General features: G+C 36.6%; 1 pseudogene; it reads right to left on the bottom strand.

Annotated features, from left to right (window-relative positions):
- Positions 1-1850: 1850 nt before the first annotated feature.
- LOC137254372 (uncharacterized) lies at positions 1851-3480 on the bottom strand (annotated as a pseudogene).
- Positions 3481-5921: the final 2441 nt, after the last annotated feature.

The raw sequence follows: 5921 nt of genomic DNA, 5'->3' as shown, positions 1-5921 counted from the left end.
GAAACCAGACGATAACCACGCCCACTTACTCGATATCGAAAGTTTAGAAAAATGTAAAAATATGATAATTCAAAAACGAATACCGTTAAACTAATGAAATTTGGTAGGTGGATTGGCTTTATAACGCAAAACATAAGTTCCAACAAAATTTGGTATATGGGCGTGGCACCACCCACATTTATAAGAAGAAATTTTGGAAGTTTAACAAGCCGTAAATCAAAAGCCGATAAAGATATTTCATTGAAATTTGGCAGAGACACTATCCTTGTCAAATTTTACGGACTGAGTGAAGATAAAAATTGTTTTAAGACCACGCCCACTTTTGCTAAAGGTCTAACTTTAACAAAGTTTGCAATAACTATATGGTATTTAACTTAATTTCTCTGATATTCTACCTAAGTAGTGGTAGGCGTGACCCGTCCCATTTTTTGTTATCCTTTCCACAATACTGTTAATGCCATAAGTCGAACAAAGATCTCCCAATACGAACGAAACTTGGCACACACATTTTTTTTTCCATAACTACAACTGTTAAACGGCATCAACATCCGATAGTTCTACGAACACAAATAGAGATGTGGATGTTGTAGCTAATGTGGAAGTTCCGCATTTGTTAATGCGAATATTCGCAACATCATTAATAGACATATACAGGTGTCAGCGTATCCATGTTACAAAGATCAGAGCTTCCCAAAGTTGATTCCGCAACACCCCAGGATTCCTGTCCTTTGTGATAAAGCTGACAGTTTATATCATACGACGTAGTGGAATGATCGATAAAAGTTAAGACATAATTTTTTACTTTTATTTTACGCTCAGAGAATAATAGTTGCTTTTCGGTTTTTTTTTTTTTATTTTGGTTGAAAAATAATAGTAAATATCAATAATTATATGAACGGAAAAAACTGTAGCAATAAAATTTTGAGGATTAATCGCACCCATGATGTTCTATGTAGTGACAGCTCATTCTGAAAACTCCCACATAATACGAATTATGAGAGAAAGGGGAAGAACAGAAGAGGCCGTTTTCTAAAATAGTATTAAATTTGATACTTTTTTTGAAAAAAAGCACTAAATCTTCGATGGTAACGAAACTGGATTTTTTTTTTTTTTAATTTTTAGATTAAAATAATACTTATAGATATTAGAGAAAAATTTCAAAGCCTTGGTTACTAGGACATGTTTCTGAATTTCACTTCTTTATTAGCTAGCTTCTCGGGAGCTGAGTATATATATAAATATAACTTATATTAATCTTAAAATTTAAAATTGTTTCTTTTTGTATATTTATATATTCACTACTACTCTAAATCGCTTCAACCGATTTGGATGAAATTCGGTTTATGGATAATGTAGTATTTATATATGTAATACTCCTATATTTCTAGTAAAATATGCTCACTATGAGTTTGAAGGATATTGATAGTTGAATGCTTCATATCCATAACAAGATTTGAAATATAAAATTGAGTATGTTCGATCGGTTTTTACAGGTATGCCATATCTTCTTAGTTACCCTCCAAAAATCGTTGGATCATGTGGTCCACTGGAGTACTTACCATTATAATGCACTGTAATGCAGCAATGGACCAAATCATGTTTCTACACGAACATATTGTTAGCCGATCATTGCTCGTTTTTAACGATTTTAATCAATACACGATGTTTATTGGACTGTGGGTACTCCATGGATTACTCTGATATAATGCGGAGCTGGAGTATTTGGTCCAGTCCTAGGACATCGCAATGTTAATTGGACCATATTTTTTGTATGAATTGTGGTTAATTTTGGAGCACTCGGTTGGTCCATAGCGATTTTTGCAGGGAAGTTCGCATTCAATTTACGTTCACTAGGCTTCGTAATTTGCTTCGGCGTTACTTTCTGCTGTGATAGTTTCTGTTACCAATACTTCATATTCAGATGTGTGCGAATGATGCACTTTGCCTAGTTTTCACGTAATTCCGAATAACCACCAACCACAGCTCCTTCCGGCACATGCCCATTTGAATCGGCCACCCATTTATGTTTGAAAATATTTAGTAACTGAACGTTTTGGCTAAACCATTACGGCTATGTGAAGCGTATGCGACACCTTTTGCCGGTGCATAGGCGGCAGGCAATAGATCTTGAAAATAGACACGTGCTACACATGTTGGATTACCATCTGGATCTGTCCCAGTTTGTATAGCATCATATGGTTCAGGTGGGGCCATTGGTACATTTCTAGATCCATTTAATTCTAACTCGAAAAGTGATGTCCACATAGGGATATTGGTATACATATCAGTCGCATCGGAATAAAATAATTTCTTCTCAAACTCTGGCCGTTCTCCGTAGGGTGCACTCGGTTGCGTGTGCATGGTCGTCTACATTCTGGACAATTTTTTAAATGATTTAATGCCGCGAACAAGCAACGATTGAGAAATATGTAAATGACCACTATTTATTGAATATATTCAAACGGTTTTCTCAAAAAACTCAAAACAAATGGCAAATTTTAATGTTTTTGTTGAAAAAATAATAATTTTTTTGAGAATTGTCACTAATTTGAGCGATAGAAAAGCTAACACAAAATAGAATAGGAGAAAAAAGGTGATGCTGTTGCATACTTTTCCAGGAAAATTGATTTGTATGGTTTTTACTACAATTTTTCCTCTAAATGAAAAAGTGGCCACCGTGGTGTGATGGTAGCGTGCTCCGCCTATCACACCGTATGCTCTGGGTTCGCACCCCGGGCAAAGCAACATCAAAATTTTAGAAATAAGATTTTTCAATTAGAAGAAAATTTTTCTAAGCGGGGTCGACCCTCGGCAGTGTTTGGCAAGCGCTCCGGGTGTATTTCTGCCATGAAAAGCTCGCAGTGAAAACTCATCTGCCTTGCATATGCCGTTCGGAGTCGGCATAAAACATGTAGGTCCCGTCCGGCCAATTTGTAGGGAAAATCAAGAGGAGCACGATGCAAATTGGAAGAGAAGCTCGGCCTTAGATCTCTTCGGAGGTTATCGCGCTTTACATTTATTTTTTGTTTTTTTAAGTAGTTTCGCAAAGAGGCAAATTGAGTTTCAGAGTGGGAGTTCAACATGGCGGAATAGAAAGAGAAGTTGCCAACGTCAATCACCTTGTAATTACATCATGAATTGCACCATTGCTGCTACGTAACTATGTTGTCAATTAAATGCAGACGAATCGGATACAGAAATGTTGTCATTTTGGTTGCCAGTACAAAATATAAATGTTCCTTTTGCTATTGGCAAATCACTTTAAGGTCAGCTGACACATTCCGGCGACTATTTGTACTAGTTGGGATATTGCCACAACCACGCAAGATGTTGCGTTTGTATATATAAACGAACTTCAGACTGGGCAATTGAAATTTATTTCGCCTTGCCCATTCACATACGAAATTTAGTGAAGCATTTTCATAAACCTTCTCACTATACAAGAAAAATACTTGCGAACATATCTTCTGTCGTATTCATTTGTTAAATTTCAGTTTTTAACTGTGAAAAATGTTACAAGAGTACCACCTAGTGGAAAAAATAATTTGACTTGCAAAGTGTGAAAGCACCCTTATCCAAATCAAGTGTCGAATTTTTTATACACAGCGTGCTTTGCATACAGTTCTTCCGTCTGTCCGTTAACACGATGACTTGAGTAAATATTGAGATATCTTCACCAAATTTGGTACACGAGCTTATCTGGACCCAGAATAGATTGATGTTGAAAAATAGCGAAATCGGATGATAACCACGCCCACTCTTTATATATATAACATTTTGGAAAACCCAAAAAACCTAATTATTTAGTAAATAATATACCTAGAATGTTGAAATTTGACGTGTGGGCTGATATTGAGACTCTTGATAAACATTTTTAAATTTTTTTTTAAATCGGCGTGGCACCGCCCACTTTATTAATCATAAATCAAAAATCGTAAAACCTATCGTAAAAAAATTCGGCAGAGAGATTGCCTTTACTATAAGGAATGCTTTGCAGAAAAATTAAGGAAATCGGTTAAGGACCACGCCCACTTTTATATAAAAGATTTTTAAAAGGGTCGTGGACGAATAAAATAAGCTATATCTTTGCAAAAAAGAGCTTTATATCAATGGTGTTTCATTTCCCAAGTGGAATTATAACAGTAAATAGGAAAAACTTCAATTTTTAAAAAATGGGCGTGGCACCGCCCCTTTTATGACTAAGCAACTTTCTATGTTTCGGGAGCCATACAAGAAAAATTAACGGATCGTAATAAAATTGGGTACACAAATTTTCCCTATAGCAGGAAATATTTCTAGAAAAAATAGACGAGATCAGTCAAAGACCACGCTCACTTTAATATAAAAGATTTTTAAAAGTGTCTTAAATGAAAATAATACCCCCCAGCGGGTTAGGGGATCAGAATATACCCGCGGTAGGTATGCCTGTCGTAAGAGGCGACTAAAATACCAGATTCAAGGGGCTGTGTAGCGCAACCCTTCAGGTTGCCAGCGCAATATATAGCTTCTCCAATCCCAATTGTAAACCTCACCTATCCGCGGCGCATCCTGTTTCACAAACAGACGAGGCTCTGGCGACCCCAAGCTCCTCATGGAGATGGTCGGGCTAGCGCCTAAATGGTACTATGGTACCGATTGCGTACCGGATCTGTATCCGGCAAAGGACCATCACATCGATAACACTCCCCAAAGCCTTCGGGGAGCAACCGTATCGCTACAACACACGAAAATAATAAGATATATCTTAGCGAAAAAGAGCTTTGTATCAATGGAATTTTACTTTTTAAATTGAATTATAACAATAAATTGGAAAACACTAAAATTTTTGAAAATGGGTGTGACACCGCCCCTTTTATGTATAAGCAATTTTCTATCTTTCGGGAGCCATAACTCGAAGAAAAATTTACATATCGTAATGAAATTGTGTACACATATTTTCCTTATATCAGAAAATATTTCTAGTAAAAATGGACGGGATCGGTTAAAGACCACGGCAACTTAGATATAAAACAAAATTAAAAGGGTCGTAAACTAGAATAATAAGCTATAACTTAGCAAAAATTAGTTTTGAATCAATGGTGTTTCACTTATCAAATTTTATTGTAAAAGGAAATGGGGAAACAGTTTTTTTTTAAACGGGGGTGCAACGTGTTATGTTGAAAAGTAATTTATCTGAAATGAAATGTACAATTGAAGCTCACGCTGAGTATATAATGTTCGTTTACACCCGAACGTTGACACCTTTACTTGTTTTGTTATGCTTTTCTTGCAACAAAAGTTGGAAGTTGACTACTTTTTCATGTCAGATGGCGCCAGTGTCGCTTGATCTACCGTTTTCCATTAAAATACGTGCAATCTACTCATCATGCATAAGATTGCGTTACATGCATATATATGAAAAACTGCATATATGGCAAGGATTTAAGCTCCACTTAAGAGTTTGGAAACTTCTGGCATATGCAATTTTCTGGCTTATATACATATATACACACACACCACAGCTAAAGGCAGACTTTTTGTCTGGCATGAAATTTTGACGTAGTAAATTAGATATCCATGGAAAACTACACTTGACCTTAGAGTGTGCTATTTTTTGCTTGCAAATTCCTTCTTCGTACAAATGATATTTGTTCACTGATAGGAATGTGTGATTGAAATAGAGGGGATAGCACAGAACAGTGCCCGCAAGGGCATAAATTGCATGGAGTCTTTGGGGAGGAACCTACCACGTGAAATTTAGTATCACATATGTGCAACAGGAAAGAGTGCTGGACTGCAGTGAGCAAAATGGCATTTATAGTGATGACACGCCTGATGGATGCTGAGAGGGAGCGCAGATAAATGCGCATGCGAAGCAGTGGCGATTAAGTGGACACTCAGAGCAAATAGCGGGAACCTGGACGCAGGGACAACAGTAGGCT

Source organism: Eurosta solidaginis, chromosome 5 (assembly GCF_040869045.1).
Source record: "Eurosta solidaginis isolate ZX-2024a chromosome 5, ASM4086904v1, whole genome shotgun sequence".
In the NCBI taxonomy this organism is placed as follows: domain Eukaryota; kingdom Metazoa; phylum Arthropoda; class Insecta; order Diptera; family Tephritidae; genus Eurosta; species Eurosta solidaginis.
Note: the sequence above shows the minus strand (reverse complement) of the source record. Positions and strands in the feature narration are given on the sequence as shown.